This window comes from Oncorhynchus kisutch, unplaced genomic scaffold (genome assembly GCF_002021735.2).
Source record: "Oncorhynchus kisutch isolate 150728-3 unplaced genomic scaffold, Okis_V2 Okis03b-Okis08b_hom, whole genome shotgun sequence".
NCBI lineage: Eukaryota > Metazoa > Chordata > Actinopteri > Salmoniformes > Salmonidae > Oncorhynchus > Oncorhynchus kisutch.
In genome coordinates this window covers 5664146-5688245 of record NW_022261980.1, presented here as the reverse complement: position 1 = coordinate 5688245, position 24100 = coordinate 5664146, and the positions used below count along the sequence as shown (strand labels likewise).

The 24100-nt window shown below is 48.1% G+C and overlaps 1 pseudogene across 1 annotated transcript in view; it reads left to right on the top strand.

Annotated features, from left to right (window-relative positions):
- LOC116359568 (homeodomain-interacting protein kinase 3-like) overlaps window positions 1–24100 on the top strand; it is a 55122-nt pseudogene that overhangs the window by 20562 nt on the left and 10460 nt on the right. Inside the window, exon 3 of the transcript XR_004206702.1 lies at window positions 18633–18795. The product of XR_004206702.1 is annotated as a homeodomain-interacting protein kinase 3-like (transcript). The remainder of the gene's footprint in view (window positions 1–18632; window positions 18796–24100) is intronic.

The window sequence follows — 24100 nt, the reverse complement described above, 5'->3', positions numbered from 1 at the left end:
CCATGGGCCGTGAGACAAGTGTCTGGTTGTCCATGGGCCGTGAGACAAGTGTCTGGTTGTCCATGGGCCGTGAGACAAGTGTCTGGTTGTCCATGGGCCGTGAGACAAGTGTCTGGTTGTCCATGGGCCGTGAGACAAGTGTCTGGTTGTCCATGGGCCGTGAGACAAGTGTCTGGTTGTCCATGGGCCGTGAGACAAGTGTCTGGTTGTCCATGGGCCGTGAGACAAGTGTCTGGTTGTCCATGGGCCGTGAGACAAGTGTCTGGTTGTCCATGGGCCGTGAGACAAGTGTCTGGTTGTCCATGGGCCGTGAGACAAGTGTCTGGTTGTCCATGGGCCGTGAGACAAGTGTCTGGTTCTCCATGGGCCGTGAGACAAGTGTCTGGTTCTCCATGGGCCGTGAGACAAGTGTCTGGTTGTCCATGGGCCGTGAGACAAGTGTCTGGTTGTCCATGGGCCGTGAGACAAGTGTCTGGTTGTCCATGGGCCGTGAGACAAGTGTCTGGTTGTCCATGGGCCGTGAGACAAGTGTCTGGTTGTCCATGGGCCGTGAGACAAGTGTCTGGTTGTCCATGGGCCGTGAGACAAGTGTCTGGTTGTCCATGGGCCGTGAGACAAGTGTCTGGTTGTCCATGGGCCGTGAGACAAGTGTCTGGTTGTCCATGGGCCGTGAGACAAGTGTCTGGTTGTCCATGGGCCGTGAGACAAGTGTCTGGTTGTCCATGGGCCGTGAGACAAGTGTCTGGTTGTCCATGGGCCGTGAGACAAGTGTCTGGTTGTCCATGGGCCGTGAGACAAGTGTCTGGTTGTCCATGGGCCGTGAGACAAGTGTCTGGTTGTCCATGGGCCGTGAGACAAGTGTCTGGTTGTCCATGGGCCGTGAGACAAGTGTCTGGTTGTCCATGGGCCGTGAGACAAGTGTCTGGTTGTCCATGGGCCGTGAGACAAGTGTCTGGTTGTCCATGGGCCGTGAGACAAGTGTCTGGTTGTCCATGGGCCGTGAGACAAGTGTCTGGTTGTCCATGGGCCGTGAGACAAGTGTCTGGTTGTCCATGGGCCGTGAGACAAGTGTCTGGTTGTCCATGGGCCGTGAGACAAGTGTCTGGTTGTCCATGGGCCGTGAGACAAGTGTCTGGTTGTCCATGGGCCGTGAGACAAGTGTCTGGTTGTCCATGGGCCGTGAGACAAGTGTCTGGTTGTCCATGGGCCGTGAGACAAGTGTCTGGTTGTCCATGGGCCGTGAGACAAGTGTCTGGTTGTCCATGGGCCGTGAGACAAGTGTCTGGTTGTCCATGGGCCGTGAGACAAGTGTCTGGTTGTCCATGGGCCGTGAGACAAGTGTCTGGTTGTCCATGGGCCGTGAGACAAGTGTCTGGTTGTCCATGGGCCGTGAGACAAGTGTCTGGTTGTCCATGGGCCGTGAGACAAGTGTCTGGTTGTCCATGGGCCGTGAGACAAGTGTCTGGTTGTCCATGGGCCGTGAGACAAGTGTCTGGTTGTCCATGGGCCGTGAGACAAGTGTCTGAAACAAGCTACAGTACATCACAGTACATCTGGGTTAAAATCTGCACAGAGCGTGCTGCGAGGCAGATGCTTTTGTATGTCGGAGGGTGGCCTGTGAGGGTGGCTATTACACACATGCAGACACGCTGAGGCTCAAAACAATCTCATTGCTTCCCTCACTCGTAAATTCAGGGGGCCAGCTCACGCGAGCCAGTGAAAGTTCACACAGAAGGCAAGAGGAGACTGCTGTGTTAAGTCAGGTTTTCCACGTATTTCTGGAATTTCTCCCCCTCCACATAGCTCCACTAATTACACGTCCCCCTAACATCCAGGCCCCTTTTGTACTGATAGAGAGTGAAGGCTGCTCTGCAAAAATACACAAAATCAAGTGTTTGAAAGGTCAATTTAGTGCTCCGTTGACTATTGTTGTGGAACATATTTCAGTTTTACGCCGTTTGCCCTCATGGTTGATGCATCCAGCTCCAATTGCTGTGTTTTGCTCTCTTCTCCCTGCTGTGGAGATGGAGGAGAGCCCTGCTGACTGTTAGGCTGGAGGTTTTCCAGTAAGTGGGTGGACCAGTGGAGCTCCTGTAAAACTCAATGTGCAGTTCAGTAACGAGGATATTTCACTCTGATGCCTCCACAGGCATGTGTGTTTCTGTTTGGTAGTGTGTTGTGGCTTTGATTCCATTGAATTGTTTTCACATTTGCAGGCCTGTGTTTTGGCCTGGGCAGCGTAGCGAGGCAGACTGGAAAACAGTTGTGGATGATGGAGCGAGGGTAATGACGGGATCAGGATGTGGTGAGGGAATGAAATGGTGGATGGTCCACTGGCCTTCAGAATCTGGACTCTTCCCCCTCGGAGGTCCTTCGCTACCTCTGCTGTTCCCACTGGAGAAAGTGTCCAACAAATAAATGATCCATTTAAAAACAGACTATTTTTAATGTGCACCTTAATGAAAATGTCTATTTGTTGAAATGTTAAAAACAACAACTTTTTGGTGCTTTTGAAGAACACAATCTTATTTTTCTAGTTGGATGTGTGAAGCTGGCTGTAGTACTGGTACGAGACGAGAAGCGTGCAAAGAGAGAGAGAGATGGATCAAGGAGCCAGATTTGGAGTCAGCGATGTGTTGGCTTTCTGAAGTGAAATGGAAGTATTTTTCTCTCTGGAATGTACAACATGTCCTTCTGTCACTTGTCCCTGCCTGTTTGAGTTAGCGTTTTCAGACCGTCCCAGCGTCTCACATAGCAGCGGAGCAAGAAAAGGTCTTTAGATGATGTCATGTATATAAGGGCCTGAACTGAAAGGAGGGGGGAAATGACAATGATATGGGTTTGTCACGCAGGCCTTCCTACCACTGTACAGAAGAATGTGGGTTTCTAGCAGTGTTTACTATCTGACTGCCTGCCTTGTTTCGACTTGTTAGAAAGGCTTTCATACGCCGTATAATCTCACAAACCCAGAACCAAAATGTTGTGTATTTACATTAGACACCCGATTAGGTTCTGGGGGATTCATGACAAACGATGCTAACAAGACTAGCGAAGTCTCCACCCCCCTAAAGTGAAACTCTCAGCCAAAGCATTTGCCAAATGTCCCCTCACCTCCCGAAATTGGAAAAGATGTGAACGCCTGCGAAAATCCTGATTTGGCCAAATGATCCGCGAGGAAAACGTGCTCACCGAATCAGATGTCCTCGTTAGTCGTGTCATCCCACAGTTATGTTACGTGTGTCTGTCCACGAGAGATTAACGTACCAAAGGCTACGCTGGAGTTTATCACTGTGGGTGTTGAAACATAGGGCCTTTCTCATAACTAGCCTGTTATTTTAGCTAGGCTCAGAACTCTGAGCAATACATATTAGGCCTGAGTTTGGTGTGTTTTTTATTATTTTTTATTTATTTCACCTTTATTTAACCAGGTAGGCTAGTTGAGAACAAGTTCTCATTTGCAACTGCGACCTGGCCAAGATAAAGCATAGCAGTGTTATCATTATTCAATCACTGGCCTTGCCTCCATCTTCTATAGACACAGTGTGGTTACGTTGTTATAGACACACCTGCATGCTGGCCTATATACATGCTTTGATTCAGTTGAGTGTTCCTCCTGACCTCAATTTTCTAGTTCAGATACTTTCCATGACGTGTCTGGCTGACGTTTGTCAACAAAGGCAAGGACACGAGGAGTCACTCTGGGATAGAGGTGCTGAATATGAGATCATTGAATAGCTCTTTCATTCAAACATGTACACTCACTCACTCACTCACTCACTCACTCACTCACTCACTCTGGGCTAAGGAAAGGTGGAGAGCTCATTCATGATCTCCTAGTGTTGTCTTCTATCCTTGGTTTGATGTGTTGCTACTCTATTTGACATGTTTTCCTCCCGAACTCCATTCAGCTGAGCAGAAAGTAGGCCTATCGCCTGGCTATTTCCACATGATGATAACATTAGTGCCGTAATGTCCTCCTCTGCATGTGTTTGTGTCAGGCAGAGCAGCGGAGGTGTGTTGTTGCTAGCTGTGTGCATGGGCTACGTCATCCCTGATTGGAGCCAGCTCTGTGTTCCTGTTAATAATTCAGAATGCAACGAGGGTTTGTGGAATTGCAGTTCCTGGAAGGGAAAGATTCCATTCTTTCTTTCACTCATTTGAGCCAATGTGTCAGTCAGAACTCAGATAAAATCACTTGAATACCAGCAGCACAGTATTTGTAGCCTGGGTCTATATCTAGAATGACACATGGTTTATTTAGAGTAGCTACTTGCCTACCTGAGCAAATGCATGGAAACCTTCACCCCTCACCTCAGATGAAGCCTAGTCTACCTTGTTTGTTGTTGCTTGTGTGGGGGTTGACCGTAACTCTACACCCATCTCTGTTTCTCAGGGAAGAGGCAGCCTGGATCGCAGACCTATTTCTGGAGTGTGAGATCAGGGCCATTGATAAAAAAATGCCCATAAAGATTATTTCTCTCAGTAGCCAGCTGCACCTAGCATATACCAGTGTTTCCCCTAGGATTGTTTTCAACAGTTGTGGCATAGGTAGCGGCTACTAGCGTTACTTCAATGGCATGCTAGCTGTTCCCATACACTTCCAGTCATTAAGCCAATGACTATCCATTTAAAAGCTCTTCCCGGCACAAATATCTACCAACCTACAGTGCATTCGGAAAGTATTCAGACCCCTTCACTTTCCACTGTTTGTTACGTTACAGCCTTATTATAAAATGTATTAAATCGTTTTAATTTTTTCTTATCAATCTACACGCAATACCCCATAACGACAAAGTAAAAACTGGTTTAAAAAAATACTCAACACTTTGTTGAAGCACCTTTGGCAGGGATTACAGCCTCGAGTCTTCTTGGGTATGACGCTACAAGCTTGGCACACCTGTATTTGGGGAGTTTCTCCCATTCTTCTCTGCAGATCCTCTCAAGCTCTGTCAGGTTGGATGGGGAGGGTCGCTGCACAGCTATTGTCAGGTCTACAGAGATGTTCGATCGGCTGGGCCACTCAAAGACATTCAGAGACATGTCCCGAAGCCACTTCTACATTGTCTTGGCTGTGTGCTTAGGGTCATTGTTCTGTTGGAAGGTGAACCTTTGCCCCAGTCTGAGGTCCTGAGCGCTCTGGAGCAGGTTTTCATCAAGGATCTCTCTGTGCTTTACTCCATGTTTCCCACAATGCTGACTAGTCTCCCAGTCCCTGCCGCTGAAAAACATCCCCACAGTATGATGCTGCCTCCATGCTTCACCGTTTGGGATTGTATTTGCCAGGTGATGAGCAGTGCCTGGTTTCCTCCAGACGTGACGCTTGGCATTCAGGCCAAAGATTTCAATCTTGTTTCTCATGGTCAGAGTACTTTAGGTTCCTTTTGGCAAGCTCCAAGCGGGATGTCGTGCCTTTAACTGAGTGGCGTCTGTCTGGCCACTCTACCATAAGATTGATTGGTGGAGTGCTGCAAAGATGGTTGTCCTTCTGGAAGGTTCTCCCATCTCCAAAGAGGAACTCTGGAGCTCTGTAAGTGACCATCGGGTTCTTTGTCACTTCCCTGACCAAGGCCCTTCTCCCCCGAATGCTCAGTTTGGCTGGGCAGCCAGCCCTAGGAAGAGTCTTGGTGGTTCCAAACTTCTTCCATTTAAGAATGATGGAGGCCACAGTGTTCTTGGGGAACATCATTGCTCCATACATTTTTTTGGTACCCTTCCCCAGATCTGTGCCTCGATACAATCCTGTCTTGGAGCTCTACGGACAATTCCTTCGACCTCATGGCTTGGGTTTTGGTCTGACATGCACTGTCAACTGTAGGACCTTATATAGACAGGTGTGTGTGCCTTTCCAATGTCCAATCAATTGAATTTACCACAGATGGACATCTCAAGGATGACCAATGGCAACAGGATGCACCTGAGCTCATTTTTGACTCATAGGGTTTGAATGCTTAAGTAAATAAGGTATTTCTGTTATTTCAAAGTTTACCTTTGTCATTATGGGATATTGTGTGTAGATTGATTCCCTTTATCTAATATTTTGTTTTGGTTGAAGGTCTAACATTCAGTATCAAAAATATGCAAACAGAGAAAATCTGAAAGGGGAGAAATACTTTCACGGCGCTGTATAAAAAGTCATATTTTGCAGTGGTGGCAAGAAGGAATATTGGTTAAACACTGCTTAGCCGACACCCTACACCTGTTCTACAGTAGCTTAGAAACCGCACTGCTGCCTGCCAATGTCCTCTCTTACTGCAGAGGGCATTTTACAATGTGTTAGTTCTAATAAGAGAAAATAACATTCCATATATTTATGTCATTGTGGAATATTGTTTTAATTTGCATCTACAGTTGACTGTATTCGCTCGTCTCAGCAGGGGGAAAAGGGGTAGCGACTGACGCCACATTTATGATATGGAATAGAACATAACTTAAGTGTTTCCCTGGGGATCTTCAAAGTCCTCCCATGCTGACTTGCACTAATGTAATTCAGAATTGATCCAGTAAAAGTCATGTCAGTAACTGAAACCAGGCCTTGAATACCAAGTGGACCTGTCACTTTATATGACTTGGACTTTCCATTAACATAAGAGATCAGTGCAGTTCTGAGATCCCCTTTGCTTTACATTCTCAGAACTATTTAGAAATTCAGGTGCGCTCCTTAGTTCCTTCTTATTGAGTTAAGTGTAAATCATTCTAAATTACAGGATTTTTAATTCTGTTCCTTTGCTATTCCAGAGTTTTTAGCACTACGGCTCTCCGTTTGAAATGTTTGTTTGTGACGTGTGTGTGTCCACCCTCTAGCAGCTCTGGTCTCAGAGCCTGGTCTTCCATGGCGTGTGTGTGTCCACCCTCTAGCAGCTCTGGTCTCAGAGCCTGGTCTTCCATGGCGTGTGTGTGTCCACCCTCTAGCAGCTCTGGTCTCAGAGCCTGGTCTTCCATGACGTGTGTGTGTGTCCACCCTCTAGCAGCTCTGGCGTCAGAGCCTGGTCTTCCGTGGGATATTAGCATAGCAGATGTTGGCCGTGAGGACCCCGTTCCTTTTCTGGGATCGTGTGACTCCTTCCCAAGCCCAAGGTCACCAAGAGGAGCTAACATCCTCCTGTGCTCTGTGGGATCCGGCCCTTTACCATGTTGGTGTTTTTAAAGTCCCCACAGTCCTAGGCTTACTTATGCCTCTGCTTAGTGAGTGTCTCTCAGTGGGGAGGAGGGAGAGAGAGACTGGAAGGGAAAAATAGTGACAAACTGTTTGGGAAAGTCTGAGATGGACGAATGGAGGGGGGAAGGGAGGGGGGAAGGGAGGGACGAAGGGAGGGGGGAAGGGACGAAGGGAGGGGGGAAGGGAGGGACGAATGGAGGGGGGAAGGGATGACGGGGCTAGGCAGGGGGAAGGGACGACTGGGCTAGGCAGTGGGACGGGACGACGGGACGACGCAGGGAGACGGGACGACGGGGCTAGGCAGGGGTACGGGACGACGGGACGACGCAGGGGGACGGGACGACGGGGCTAGACGGGACGACGGGGCTAGGCAGGGGGACGGGACGACGGGGCTAGGCAGGGGGACGGGACGACGGGGCTAGGCAGGGGGACGGGACGACGGGGCTAGGCAGGGGGACGGGACGACGGGGCTAGGCAGGGGGACGGGACGACGGGGCTAGGCAGGGGGACGGGACGACGGGGCTAGGCAGGGGGACGGGACGACGGGGCTAGGCAGGGAGACGGGACGACGGGGCTAGGCAGGGGGACGGGGCTAGGCAGGGGGACAGGACGACAGGGCTAGGCAGGGGGACGGGACGACGGGGCTAGGCAGGGGGACGGGGCTAGGCAGGGGGACGGGACGACAGGGCTAGGCAGGGGGACGGGACAACGGGGCTAGGCAGGGGGACGGGACGACGCAAGGGGACGGGACGACGGGGCTAGGCAGGGGGACGGGACGACGGGGCTAGGCAGGGGGACGGGACGACGGGGCTAGGCAGGGGGAAGGGATGACGGGGCTAGGGAGGGGGAAGGGATGACGGGGCTAGGGAGGGAAGGAAGGAAAGGAACTAGGGAGGAAGGGGGAGGCCATGTCTGAGGTTGCAGAACAGGCCTCTGAACTCGGTGACCAGAAAAAGGGCTTATTTCATTGGCTACAGACACTGTGCACGAGGGAAAAGGCAAGGCAAGAAATGCAGTACAAGCTTAAGGCTATTTGATGAAAACAAATAGGATCTTTTTGGTGTTATTACTCAGTGAAAAAGCTAAGGGAAATTGGCCATTCCTTGGTTGCTGCAATCATTCACATTTGGCTCCCTATTTACAGTAGGAAGCAAACCAAACACATCACCTCAAAGACAGAAGACTCCACTGCATGTTAATCTAAACATGCTTTCTGTTTGCACAGGAAAAATGTTATTTCTGACATATTTTGGAAACCAGTTTTGACAGTTTCCAACATTTTGACCATAATAAATGGTCTTTGTCAGGTTACTCTCATGGCACTAGCCCCCACTGATGCCCTTAGCATGGGTGAGTCTGCTTGCACAGCAGTGTGCCAATGCTGGGCTTACCACTGTGCTTCTGCTCGCTGGCATTGGAGTTGAGTTAGGCTTGGGCAGTATCCAGATTTTCAGATCATCATACCATCCTTCTCTCATCCCGGGATTTATGGTATTACTGGAATAGCATACAAAGGGGTGCTAAAAACACAAAAGCCCACTGGGGCTATATTACCAGAATGCTAACAAAATTAGCACAAACTAATAGCGACGTCACATAGATGCTGTTAGCTAAATGCTAACGAGCTAAAACTAATTGCAAAGATGGGCAAATCCAGCTCATGAAGGTATACAAGTGTAGCCAGTAGCTACCGAAATGTATTTTTCTTTGCGTGTGGACATTTATGAGAGCGATTTGTGCCAATGAACAAAGTTGTGATTCATGCTTTTCTGAAGGAAGAGCAGCATTTTTACACAGAGAAGGGGGGAGAAGAACGGAGGGACAAAAAAATGGCAGCTGTACAGAACTCATCCAGAACTCATCAAGCACTCTTTGACTTCTAGCAGAAAGCCTTTCTAAGATATCTAGCCTAGGAACGGTGGGTTAAACTGCCTTGTTCAGTGCCAAACGACAGATTTTCACCTTGTCATCCCGGGGGATCCAATCTTGCAACATTACATTTAACTAGTCCAACGCTCTAACCACCTGCATCTCATTGCACTCCACGAGGAGCCTGCCTGTTAAGCAAATGCAGAAGCCAAGGTAAGTTGCTAGCTAGCATTAAACTTATCTTATAAAAATCAATCAATCATAATCACTAGTTAACTACACATGGTTGATGATGTTACTCCTTTATCTAGCGTGTCCTGCGTTGAATATAATCGATGCAACGCTGGGGGATGATTTAACAAAAGCGCATTTGTGAAAAAAGCACAATCGTTGGACTGTACCTAACCATAAACACCAATGCCTTTCTTAAAATCAATACACAGAAGTATATATTTTAAAACCTGCATATTTAGCTAAAAGAAATCCAGGTTAGCAGGCAATATTAACCAGGTGAAATTGTGCCACTTCTCTTGCGTTCATTGCACACAGAGTCAGGGTATATGCAACAGTTTGGGCAGCCTGGCTCATTGCGAACTAATTTGTGTTGAAAAATCATAATCGGTCGACCTCTAGTCTCAGTTGTTTAATCTTATGTTCATACAAATATTTCCACATGTTAAGTTTGCTGAAAATAAATGCAGTTGACAGCGAGGACGTTTCTTTTTCTGTTTCAGTTTCGAACTCAGCCCTCTTTCTCCCATTGTGCTATTTACAAACAAACACATGTCTGGTTCAACTGTTCTGGGGAATGACGCTAAGCTTCATACTGTAAAATACTGTGACAGGTGAAATGAAGAACGCCATTTGCTTTATGTTTTAACGTATTGCCCAAGTTGACTGCAGTTATTAATTTTAAAGTAGCTCCGCATATTGACATTTATTGAAACTTTTTTTCTTTCTTTCTTTTGATGGTATAATATCCTGGGGATTTTTCCAAATACCCTGGTGTACGGTATATCCGGTGACATTACTCTTAGTCAGCTGCACACCAGGCGGTACCTATACAATAGGATTCACTTAAATGATCTCCTTTTCCTTGTCTCCTAATAGACGGTAGCGAGTAGCCTACCAGGTGGAGTAAAAAAGCACTCTCTCCTTGACGTGTATGGAGAGGCCTCACTGAAGTATTCTGCCTTGCCATTGTCCTGCTAGACTATAGTCTAACCTCTGTTCTCCACAAAAAGACTAATCACAGACTTTAAATCTATGTGAGTTGAATCTGTTTTAAAATCATGCACCTCATGTGTGGAACATTGCAACCGTTTCGCCCTTTCTTTCCCCTCCTTATCTGAGAATATGTATAGCGCTCATTCACCAAGGATATCATCCATGTTCTGCCATCGAAATGACTATTTCCCATTTTGGAATTTTCTTATCCCCGCTCCTGTCTTCAGTGAGTGTAATCCATTTGCCAAGACAATGCTATATGGTATCTAGCAGCAAGGCAGATGGTTGAAACCTTAGATGCAACGTGGGAAGTTTGAAAGGCTCTTTTGGAGATGTAACCCCCCCTCAGTGTAACCCCCTCCGTGCAGACTGTAAAGGGGTTTTCTCTTCTATAGCACACAGTGTTCTGTTGGAAACCTCTGAACTGGCTGATATTTCTCACCTGGCTGACATCATCCATTCTTAGCCTGTTAGGAACACAGTAGTAGTGTTGAGCAACGATACACCTGATACTCACCCTTCAATTCTCAGTATTTGCTGTTATGAAATGGCATGCTGAGATGTTTTCTCTGGCGAGGCCTGTCCAGTTTAAATGAAGTATGGGAAGCAGATGTGAGTACCTTGTTGGCTGCTAAAGTTAAGAAGTCCTCCCATGTCTTTTTCTGTTATGGTTTTTGAACTGTCTAATTTGGTCTTCAACCACTGTCCAATCCAATAATGTCCCTAGCACCTGGTTATTTGGCTAGAAAGTTGTGGATAATCTTTATGTAATAACCCTCATGTTTGACTTCAAGTGATCCGCTCCCCTCCCGATCTAGGGTAAATCCAAACAGCTTGATGAACCGCCCAGTATTTTCCAAAGGAAAGATCTCCATCCCAAAAACGTACTCTGGAATAATATTGTGAAAGTAAATGTTTCAGTCTGTCAGTTCATTTCTAGTCAGGTTTCAGTTCTCCTCCTGTGCTAAACATAACTCCAGACTCCAGAGGTCACCCATCAACTTGCACTAATGTTGGAGAAAGAGCGTGAACCCCTCTCTCTGTTCTCAGTGACTCTGCCTTGGCTGTCCAGACCCTCTGCTGCGTGTCATCATTAAGCCCAGTATGACGTCTCTGCCAGTTTGTTCTGCCACAGGTGTCGACAGTCTCTGCAAGTTCTTCTTCTGAAATGTGCCACAAGTTCCGCCCTGCCCGTCCTACTTTAATTGGCTATATTCTGGGACATAATGAACAGCAGGAAGTGGTGGAGCTGTGTCTGGGCGAGGTAGACAGATGGAGAGAGAGGCGATTAGGTTAGAGTTTTGATGTGTCTTAGGTGCCAGCGGGACGGTTAACGCCATTAGGGATCCATTAGGGATGTGAGTCGGAGAGGGTGGTGATGGTGGTACTGAAGGCTGCTGGGTGCTGGGCTGTATTCAGAAGCACCACTGTACATGTGTCTTTCAGCCTTCAGGCATATAACAATTATAGGACCGCAAAAGGCACCATGTTGTCTATCTTTCATTCAACTCATTAGGCTTAAGTCGTACTGAATCTAAATGTTTAACGTCTGCTATCGAGGCCCTGAGTCATGCTGGAGGATTTGTCCCATTCTGGGTGGATTTTCTGTCTGATCTCTGATGTGACTGACCTCATCTGTTTCTTTAGCAAAATGCCAGTTGTTGAGCAATATGCTCTTCAGTGACTCAATACCACCTTTCTGTGATGGCCCACCTGACACCCAAACACACAGTACCCCTGTACCCCTCACCCATACATGTGAGCAGCACCCCAGGGTCGTGTGTTAATGTTGTCACGGTACCAATATCACGATACCAGATTTTCCATGACAAGAAGGAAAACCCAAAGCAGACTAAAGTCTATGGTCCTCTAATAACCTACTTCAGGTTCAATATAGTGTGCTACAGCTTGGAAATAAACATGGGATTCTACGTGACATCATCAGGCTGTTTGTCTCCAACATTAGGACTGTTTTATTTCCTTGTTACCGTACCTCTGAGTACCGCCGTACTGGCATTGTGACAACCCTAGTGTGTGTGTGTCCTCAGGGGGCCCTGTGTGTCTCCTGTGGATCCTGTACATGTGAGTGTGTGTGATCACGGGGCCTCTGCTTGGCTTGCGTCCCCTGGGCTTCGCACGTCACATCCTCAGGATAGAAAATAGATTTGGTTTCACTGGAGACCGGCTGCTAGGGTTGCGTCAATCAGGAAAGTGCATCGTCGCCATGACAACGACCACTCATCCACCCCATGCTGGATCTGAGTGTCTCTCTGTTTGAAACCGTTCATATCTGTCCCTTTATCCTTCTTCCTCACTTGTTGCTCACCAACCGTCCACCGTTCTGTCTTTTATACGTGTTGCCATGTGGATCAGCCTCCTACTTTATTCCTTTAGTCATTCACCTTGCTCTTTCTTCTGGAGTTTTCTCTTGTTTTCTCTTATAAACACCGTACCTTTGGTCCTGCCATTTTAACTTCTGCTCCTGTGAGCTTCTCCCCTCTCAACCTCTGTACCACACCACTGAGTGGTGAAAGTGCTGCCGTCATTATTGAGCCTGGCTAGCAGTGTAATAGTAATTACACCCCTGAGTGTATGATTAGTGAAACAGCCCCGTGGTAATCAAAAAGATGTGTCCAGTCATACAGTGGGGAGAAAACACCGGCCAGTTTGACTGTTCCAGTACCCCTCCCTCCCTCCCCCTACACCACCAAGGTGTTAACGTAGGCAGAATGTATTTTAACTCTTGGATAAGAATAGTTCCTCTGCCAAGGCCAGAGTGATGGGCCCCCCCCCCCCCCCCCCCCTAGGCAGGGTGCAAAGTCCCCCAAAGCTACACCTAAGGCCACAAACAAACACTGCATCATTTCAAACTCATTTAGTTTTATATTTGGGGGAAGAGAGAGGGGAAACACCTATGTAATTGTAGGAGAAGTGCTGTGTTGAAGCCTGCGGATTTGTCCCATTTCTGGACATGTAGCCTGTGTTGCGCTGTCATTACTACTGACAGACAGTATGAATCAATCACAGATATCTAGGGTGGAGGCCAAAGGAGTGTCAGGCAGGACAGCTGGAAGGCAAACATCAAGCCAGTTGAACTGTACTGACTGGATTCAGTCTTCCACTGGCCTCTCTGTCTGTCTATTTATTCAGTCTTCCACTGGCCTCTCTGTCTGTCGGTCTATTCAGTCTTCCACTGGCCTCTCTGTCTGTCTGTCCAGTCTTCCACTGGCCTCTCTGTCTGTCTGTCCAGTCTTCCACTGGCCTCTTTCTCTCTTTCTCTCTTTCTTTCTTTGTTTTCAGTCTTTCTGTTGAGTCTCCTCTCAGCCTCCTAGGGAGAGCCTGGGTCTTATTAACAGGCAGTGGTCTGGGGCCTTTGCCCCCCACCTGCTGTCACCTGCAGTTGTTATGACAATGTGGTTAAAACGGACTAAAACTGTTAGCAGGTCATAGCTGGGCCACCCGCCGATGACCTACGGCTTTAAAGATTTTACAGACTAGCCACGCTACCTTTTCTGCTAGATGCGATTAGATAAGCCTAATAGAAAAAGCTCAGGATTGCCCTAGTCTGTTTTGCCAGCTGTGGAGAACTGTAAGCCAGGGGAGCGATGCTAGGCTGGCCCTTCAATCCCTCACCCATCAGTTATATAGATTATCTTAATCCTATCATGGAACTGTAACAGCAATGTTTGTGATAGCTGTACTGTTTATGATAGCTGTACTGTTACCGTAATGTTTGTGATAGATGTATTGTTACCGTAATGTTTGATAGCTGTACTGTTACCGTAATGTTTGTGATAGCTGTACTGTTACCGTAATGTTTGTGATAGCTGTACTGTTACCGTAATGTTTGTGATAGCTGTACTGTAACAGTAAAACAAATTGTCAAAGACTTCAGCCACCCAAGTCTTCGACTGTTCTCTCTTCTACCGGAGCGCCAAGTCTGGGACCAAAAGGCTCCTGAACAGCTTCTACACCAAAGCCATAAAACTGCTTAACAGTTAATCAAATGGATGCCCAGGCTATTTACATTGGTTTGTTGCACATACATTCTTGCACTGGCTGTATGTACGCTCACTGTACTCTACCCACACACTCACACATACTAGACTGACTCAATGCAACGCTCACTGTACTCTACCCACACACTCACACATACTAGACTGACTCAATGCAACGCTCACTGTACTCTACCCACACACTCACACATACTAGACTGACTCAATGCAACGCTCACTGTACTCTACCCACACACTCACACATACTAGACTGACTCAATGCAACGCTCACTGTACTCTACCCACACACTCACACATACTAGACTGACTCAATGCAACGCTCACTGTACTCTACCCACACACTCACACATACTACACTGACTCAATGCAACACTCACTGTACTCTACCCACACACTCACACATACTAGACTGACTCAATGCAACGCTCACTGTACTCTACCCACACACTCACACATACTAGACTGACTCAATGCAACGCTCACTGTACTCTACCCACACACTCACACATACTAGACTGACTCAATGCAACGCTCACTGTACTCTACCCACACACTCACACATACTAGACTGACACACATTCAGTACCAGTCAAAAGTTTGGACACCGCTACTCATTCCAGGGTTTTTCTTTATTTTTACAATTTTCTACCTTGTAAAATAATAGTGAAGACATCAAAACTATGTGCAAAGCTGTCAAGGCAAAGGGTGGCTACTTTGAAAATATAAAATATATTTTGATTTGTTGAACACTTTTTGGTTACTAAATGATTCCATGTGTTATTTCATAGTTTTGATGTCTTCACTATTATTCTACAATGTAGAACATAGTCCAATAAAGAAACCCCCTGGAATGAGTAGCTGTCCAAACTTTAGACTGGTCCTGTATTTCTGAATAGGCTAACTGACATAATAAATACTTGTTCCCAGACCACCACAAGCACCCAATCCCGTGTTTGAGGTTTGTTTAGTTCCCCCTTAACAACATACTCCTGACAGCATAGGGTGTTTTAAACATACGGAGCACCATTTGTCACCCGTAGATATTCAAGCTTGGTGAAAAATGACCAAATATACCTGTTAAAACATTGGCCTTGGGTTTATCAAGCTGCCATTTTCTATGGGCCTGTGTACAGACACTGGTGGCATCTGACATTGTCAACAGAGCACAAGTTGGGTCAGGCATTGGTAGAGGGTCCGCTCAAGTGCCCAGAGAAATGCCCCTATCAGAATCACAGGAATCCTAAAGGAGGAACATGGGGCTTGTCTGTATACTGCAGCGTGTATTTATCTGCAGCTAATAATAGGTATTATCTTTGAGTTATAATAACTCAACAGAGCTTAATGAAAACGTCATGCTATGGTGCCTCGTTTCTTGAGTTAGGTTTGACTACTTGGTTCCTGCAGTGGTATGTAGGCTATTGCTAAACTTGTGACAATTTATATTGTTATTTTGTTTTCTTACACATGGCATGTCATCCCAGTTGGTTAAAATGTCATTAGAATCTTTTTACAACCAGAAATGGTTGCGACAATGTAATTTCAACTGGTTTTTCCCACTGGGATGTGTCTTGTTTTGGAGCAATTAGGCTGTGTTTTCACAGGCAGCCCAATTCTAATATTTTGTCAATTTATTGACAAAAGATCTGATTGGTCAAGAAAACAATTAGTGGAAAAATGTAAGAATTGGGCTGCCTGTGTAAACACAGCCTCAGGCCAGGCTATGAGGTAGCTGGTCCTAGCAGTGTGGTCATGTCCCAGTAAGGTTTCTAGTCCTAGTATGTTCCAAGGAGCTGTCAGTCCATTTTGCCCAGATCAGCCCTGACGTGGCTGCGTCATTGCTAGCCTGGCGATGTGTGACAGCGCATTAGGCCTACTGTTTAACGGGATCATCACCATGGAGTTACCCAGGGTTACCGTGAGCCAGCACTTAGTGACGCTGTAGATGTACAGTACTTCCTGGTTGTCCTTATCCAGCTCACACCCTGACCTGATAAATTACTGGCAGAGGCTGGTGGTTCTCGAAGAAGATTCCCCTGTGAGATATCAACCATAGCGTCGCCTCACAATCCTAGCTATATTGACTAGAAGCAGGGAAAAGGCAAAACTGGCTTTAGCTCAGTGTCTAGTGGAAAACTTCCTCCTACTCTGGCTGGTGGCACCAAGCTGGCTCCTGATATGATGATAATGGCGCCAACAGATGGTCGCCTCGCTTCAGGTCCTTAGAAAACTATGCAGTTATTAGTTTGTTTTTTATGTATTCTTACATTGTTAGCCCAGACAATCTCAAGTGTTATTACATACAGCCGGGAAGAACTGTTGGATATAAAAGTGATGTCAACTTCCCATCATTACGACCAGGAATACGACTTTCCTGAAGCGGATCCTTTGTTCAGAACTCCACCCTGGACATGCGATCTTATCCCAGAGGCCGACCCAAAACAACGCGGTCGCCGCAGGAGTGTCAGACGGAGCGGCATACTGGTCAGACTCAGAAGGCGAGCACACCATCCACCACTTCCAAGCATATTACTCGCCAATTGTCCAATCTCTAGACAACAAGGTGGATGAAATTAGGGCACGAGTTGCCTTCCAAAGAGACATCAGAGATGGTAACATTCTCTGTTTCACAGAAACATGGCTCACTCGGGATACGTTGTCAGAGTTGGTACAGCTACCCGGTTTCTTCACGCGTTGCGCCGACAAACAAACATCTCTCTGGTAAAAAGGAACTGAAGTTATTTTGCTCACCTGACCTTGAATTCCTTACCATCTAATGCCGACCGCATTATCTTCCAAGAGAATTCTCTTCGATTATAGTCACAGCCGTGAATATCCCCCCCAAGCAGATACCTCGTCGGCCCTGAAAGAACTTCACTGGACTCTATGTAAACTGGAAACCATACATCCTGAGGCTGCATTTATTGTAGCTGGGGATTTTAACAAAGCTAACTTAAGATCAATACTCCCTAAATTCTATCAGCATATCGAATGCCCGACACGTGCTGGCAGAATTCTGTATCATTACTACTCAAACTTCCGTGATGCATACAAAGCCCTCCAGCGCCCTTCCTTAGGCAAATCTGACCATGAATACGTTTTGTTGCTCCCAGCCTATAGACAGAAACTAAACGAGGAAACGCCAGTGCTCAGGTCAATACAACGCTGGTCTGACCAATCGGATTCCACGCTTCAAGATTGCTTTCCATCTTGTGGACTGGGATATATAGCCTCAGACAACAACATTGATGTATACGCTGAATCTGTGACCGAGTTTATTAGAAATTGCATCGGAGATGTCGTACCCGCTGTGACTATTAAAACCTTCCCTAACCAGAAACCGTGGATTAATGGCAGCATTTGCGCAAAACTGAAAGCACAAACCATCGCTTTTAATCATGGCAAGGCGACCGGAATCATGACCGAATACAAACAATGTAGCTATTCCCTCCGCAAGGCAATCAAACAAGCAAAGCGTCAGTATAGAGACAAAGTAGAGTCACAATTCAACGGCTCAAACACGAGACGTATGTGGCAGGGTCCACCGCCAATCACAGATTACAAAAAGAACCAGCCTCGTCGTGGACGTCGACATCTTGCTCCTAGACAAACCACCCGAGCCACTGCCTGTTCACCCCACTATCATCCAGAAAGCGAGGTCAGTACAGGTGCATCAAAGCTGGGACCGAGAGACTGAAAAACAGCTTCTATCACAAGGCCATCAGACTGTTAAACAGCCACCACTAACATAGAGAGGCTGCTGCCAACATACAGACTCACATTTCTGGCCACTCAAATTAAATGGACTTAATTAAGGTATCACTAGTCACTTTAAATAACCCCACTTTAACAATATTTACATATCCTATATTACTCATCTCATATGTATAAACTATATTCTATACCATCTACTGCATCTTGCCTATGCCGCAGGCCATCGCTCATCCATATATTTACATGTACATATTCTATTCATCCCTTTACATTTGTCTAATTGTGTGTATAAGGTAGTTAAGATGAATTTGTTAGATATTACTGCATAGTCGGAACTAGAAGCACCAGCATTTTGCTACACTCGCGTTAACATCTGCTAACCATGTGTATGTGACCAATAATATTTTATGTTATCAGTATTGGTACATGGGTCACTTGGCAAGGTGACACACACGAACGAGACTGCTGTATTTTAGCTTTGGCGTCTTGTGTTTCTGCCGTCTCAGCTTTATCAAGATACGACTGACTAGAAATGTAATTGTGCTTGAAGGCATGTTTGGACTCGATCCCCTTCTCAAATAGTCAGTTCAAACGGGGTTATGTGGAGTCAGTGTATGAGTGTAGCTAACCACTTTGTGTTTCTCTCCTTCCAGGGCTCCAGAGATCATCCTGGGCCTGCCCTTCTGTGAAGCTATCGACATGTGGTCCCTGGGCTGTGTGATCGCTGAGCTCTTCCTGGGCTGGCCTCTCTACCCAGGAGCCCTGGAGTACGACCAGGTAATGAAGTGTATTGTTACATTACTGTACACCCTCCTCTGAGGCTCACTGGTCCAGATCTTAAGAACTGTAGACCTCCTCCCTCATCTTCCTTTTCCTCCTGTTATTCCCTTCACATCTTCTCATTCGCTCCTCCTTGAAGTTCCTTTATCTCCTCCTCCTCCTTGAAGTTCCTTTATCTCCTCCTCCTCCTTGAAGTTCCTTTATCTCCTCCTCCTCCTTGAAGTTCCTTTATCTCCTCCTCCTCCTTGAAGTTCCTTTATCTCCTCCTCCTCCTTGAAGTTTCTTTATCTCCTCCTCCTCCTCCTTGAAGTTCCTTTATCTCCTCCTCCTCCTCCTTGAAGTTCCTTTATCTCCTCCTCCTCCTTGAAGTTCCTTTATCTCCTCATTCTCCTTGAAGTTCCTTTATCTCCTCATTCTCCTTGAAGTTCCTTATCTCCTCCTCCTTGAAGTTCCTTTATCTCCTCCTTCTCCTTGAAGTTCCTTTATCTCCTCCTCCTTGAAGTTCCTTTATCTCCTCCTCCTCCTTGAAGTTCCTTTATCTCCTCCTTCTCCTTGAAGTTCCTTTATTTCCTCCTCCTCCTCCTTGAAGTTCCTTTATCTCCTCCTCCTCCTCCTTGAAGTTCCTTTATCTCCTCCTCCTCCTCCTTGAAGTTCCTTTATCTCCACCTCCTTGAAGTTCCTTTATCTCCTCCTCCTCCATGAAGTTCCTTTATCTCCTCCTCCTCCTTGAAGTTCCTTTATCTCCTCCTCCTCCCCGAAGTTCCTTTATCTCCTCCTCCTCCTTGAAGTTCCTTTATCTCCTCCTCCTCCTTGAAGTTCCTTTATCTCCTCCTCCTCCTTGAAGTTCCTTTATCTCCTCCTCCTCCTTGAAGTTCCTTTATCTCCTCCTCCTTGAAGTTCCTTTATCTCCTCCTTCTCCTTGAAGTTCCTTTATCTCCTCCTCCCTTTTTCTTCCCACTCGCTCACACTCTCTTTTTAGTCTACTGTCCTCCTCCATCTCCTCCCCTCCACTTTCCTCTGGCATCTGTTCTCCTCTCTAGCTGAGTGAAGTCTGTCTAGCCCCTCCTACTGTACTCTAACAGTGTGCGTTGATGCTATGAGGTGATGGCTTGTATTAGGACATGGACTCAGACCTCCCACTCCTCCGTAGCCCTGTTATTAATGCTTTACTCCTGCTGGGTTCCCAGGATGATCAGGGAGGCACTGGAAATGAGGAATGGAAGGGAGAGGGGAGGAGAAGGAGATAAAGGATAATATACTGTACTGGGACTGCTTGAGGCAGCAGGGGTGGGAAGGAGGGGGAGATTTAGAAAGGGAGAGCGAGTTTGGAAGAGGAAATATTGATGAAGAAATAATTTACCATAGTGTGTGGGAATGAATTGAGAGGGTAGAGAGGAGTGAGAGACGGAGGAGGGGAGTGACAGGCAGCGACAGGCCCAGATTAGTGCCGTATTTCCTGGCCACCTCCGGCGGGGGAGGGCTCCCCTGTGGATGTGCCAGTGGCAGGGCGGAGGTGTGGATGGTCTCTCCCAATGACTGATGGCATAGCAGGCTGGAGGTGATGGATCCCCCCCAGCAGAGCCCTGAACAGCAGCTGCCCAGAGTTCAATGAATCTGGGGCTTATGTTGACCGGCTTTCCCCCCCGCCCTGGAGACCCATCCACAGCAAGCCTTTCAGTCCAGCTCCAACCTTTCCTATACATTACCCTGCAGTACACCCCCGAAGCCCCCTCTGCAGACGGACTGTGTCCTCGCCAAAGTATTTTTACTTCCCAGTATCATTTTTCACGCTTTCCGCTCCGGCCCAGAGGCAGGAGGGATAACTCAACACCTCCCGAAGAGATTTGACTTGAGCACGGCAGCACTAAATGTAATTCATCTGTTTTTATAGGGGCAGATCACAATGTCCCAAAGCCGCATTACACAGACAGAACCTTGGTGGAGCCTCCTCTGAGGGAGTGAACCAACGACAGGCTTGGGAGGAGATACGGAGTGTGAAGCCAAGGAGGAACAGGGAGGAGATACGGAGTGTGAAGCCAAGGAACAGGGAGGAGATACGGAGAGGGAAGCCAAGGAACAGGGAGGAGATACGGAGAGGGAGCCAAGGAGCAGGAGGAGATACGGAGTGTGAAGCCAAGGAGCAGGGAGGAGATACGGAGAGGGAAGCCAAGGAACAGGGAGGAGATACGGAGAGGGAAGCCAAGGAGCAGGGAGGAGATACGGAGTGTGAAGCCAAGGAGCAGGGAGGAGATACGGAGTGTGAAGCCAAGGAACAGGGAGGAGATACGGAGTGGGAAGCCAAGGAACAGGGAGGAGATACGGAGAGGGAAGCCAAGGAACAGGGAGGAGATACGGAGAGGGAAGCCAAGGAACAGGGAGGAGATACGGAGAGGGAAGCCAAGGAACAGGGAGGAGATACGGAGAGGGAAGCCAAGGAACAGGGAGGAGATACGGAGAGGGAAGCCAAGGAGCAGGGAGGAGATACGGAGAGGGAAGCCAAGGAGCAGGGAGGAGATACGGAGTGTGAAGCCAAGGAGCAGGGAGGAGATACCGAATGTGAAGCCAAGGAACAGGGAGGAGAATACGGAGTGGGAAGCCAAGGAACAGGGAGGAGATACGGAGAGGGAAGCCAAGGAACAGGGAGGAGATACGGAGAGGGAAGCCAAGGAACAGGGAGGAGATACGGAGAGGGAAGCCAAGGAACAGGGAGGAGATACGGAGAGGGAAGCCAAGGAACAGGGAGGAGATACGGAGAGGGAAGCCAAGGAACAGGGAGGAGATACGGAGCGGGAAGCCAAGGAACAGGGAGGAGATACGGAGAGGGAAGCCAAAGAACAGGGAGGAGATACGGAGAGGGAACGCCAAGGAACAGGGAGGAGATACGGAGAGGGAAGCCAAGGAACAGGGAGGAGATACGGAGTGGGAAGCCAAGGAACAGGGAGGAGATACGGAGAGGGAAGCCAAGGAACAGGGAGGAGATACGGAGAGGGAAGCCAAGGAACAGGGAGGAGATACGGAGAGGGAAGCCAAGGAACAGGGAGGAGATACGGAGTGTGAAGCCAAGGAACAGGGAGGAGATACGAGTGTGAAGCAAGGACGGGAGGAGATACGAGTGTGAAGCCAAGGAACAGGGAGGAGATACGGAGATGTGAAGCCAAGGAGCAGGGAGGAGATACGGAGAGGGAAGCCAAGGAGCAGGGAGGAGATAGCGGAGAGGGAAGCCAAGGAGCAGGGAGGAGATGCGAGAGAAGGGAAGCCAAGGAGCAGGGAGGAGATGCGGAGAGGGAAGCCAAGGAGCAGGGAGGAGATACGGAGAGGGAAGCCAAGGACAGGGAGGAGATACGGAGAGGGAAGCCAAGGAACAGGAGGAGATACGGAGAGGGAAAGCCAAGGAACAGGGAGGAGATACGGAGAGGGAAGCCAAGGAACAGGGAGGAGATACGGCGAGGGAAGCCAAGGAACAGGAGGAGATACGGAGAGGGAAGCCAAGGAACAGGGAGGAGATACGGAGAGGGAAGCCAAGGAACATGGAGAGGAGATACGGAGAGGGAAGCCAAGGAACAGGGAGGAGATACGGAGTGGGAAGCCAAGGAACAGGGATGAGATACGGAGAGGGAAGCCAAGGAACAGGGATGAGATACGGAGAGGGAAGCCAAGGAGCAGGGAGGAGATACGGAGAGGGAAGCCAAGGAGCAGGGAGGAGATAAAGGGAGAGCACTAAATAAGAGAGAATTGAAAAAGGGGATTCATGGTGGGAGTAGTTGGGTCTGATTATAGAGTTCTTATAGATTTCTTCATCGTTGCAGCACTATACCACTATGTTACGAATGCCACTGACTACCCGCTGTTACTAACGCCACTGACTACCTCTGTTACTGACGGCCACTGACCTACCGCTGTTACTGACGCCACTGACCTACCGCTGTTACGATAGCCACTGACCTACCCACTGTTACTGACGCCACTGACCTACCACTGTTACTGACGCCACTGACCTACCACTGTTACTGACGCCACTGACCTACCCACTGTTACTGACGCCACTGACCTACCACTTACTGACGCCACTGACCTACCGCTGTTACGAACGCCACTGACCTACCGCTGTTACTGATGCCAGGCCACTGACCTACCGCTGTTACGATAGCCACTGACCTACCACTGTTACTGACGCCACTGACCTACACACTGTTACTGACACCACTGACCTACCACTGTTACTATGCCACTGACCCTACCGCTGTTACTGACGCCACTGACCTACGACGCTGTTACTGACGCCACTGACCTACCACTGTTACTGACGCCACTGACCTACCACTGTTACTGACACCACTGACCTACCACTGTTACTAGGCCACTGGACCTACGCTGTTACTGACGCCACTGACCTACCGCTGTACTGACGCCACTGACCTACCGCTGTTACTGGACGCCACTCGGACCTACCTCTTACCTACCGGACCGCCAGCTAGTACTAACCACGAACCGCTTGTCCTACCGCTACCTTACTACCCTACCGCCACTGACCTACCGCTACAGTACTACTAACCGTCCGTTGACCTACCGCTACCGTTACTACCCGCCGCTGTCCTAAGCCGCTAACAGTACTACTATACGACCGCACTGACCTATCGCTATTGGTACTACCGCCACTGACCTACAGTCTCTCTCTCTCTGGCCAGCTATCTTCTAGTGTACACTCAGTCAGGGGTATCATGCCCATGCCCTGTGGGCGTTCACATGGACATTAACAGTGTACTTTAATCATGCCCTTCGACACTAACCCCCCCCCCCCCCTCCCCTCCCAGGGTGTAGGGTGTCTCCATGGGCCCCAGGGGCAAGAAGGGGCTGCCGTCACCCCTCACTCCCAGCATGGGGGTCTAGTTCCATCCCACACAGCAGAATGTATTTATAACCCTACTCCTTGCCTCTTCCTCCTTCTCGTCACCACTCAGCCACATCAAACCTTATTTTTCAACATTTGGGCAATGTTTCAACAACCGTGATATATATGGCGCAGATAGGATAGGGCCCTGGTAGTGTCCCCAATCAGCTCCCTCTTTCTCTCTATACCTCTCTCTCTACCTCTCTCTCTCTCTCTCTCTCTCTCTCTCTCTCTCTCTCTACCTCTCTCTCTCTCTCTACCTCTCTCTCTTTACTCTCTCTCTACTCTCTCTCTCTCTCTACCTCTCTCTCTCTCTCCTCTCTCTACCTCTCTCTCTCTCTCTCTCTCTACCTCTTCTCTCTACCTCTCTCTCTCTCTCTACCTCTCTCTACCTCTCTCTCTCTCTACCTCTCTCTCTAACCTCTCTCTCTCTCTACCTCTCTCTCTCTCTCT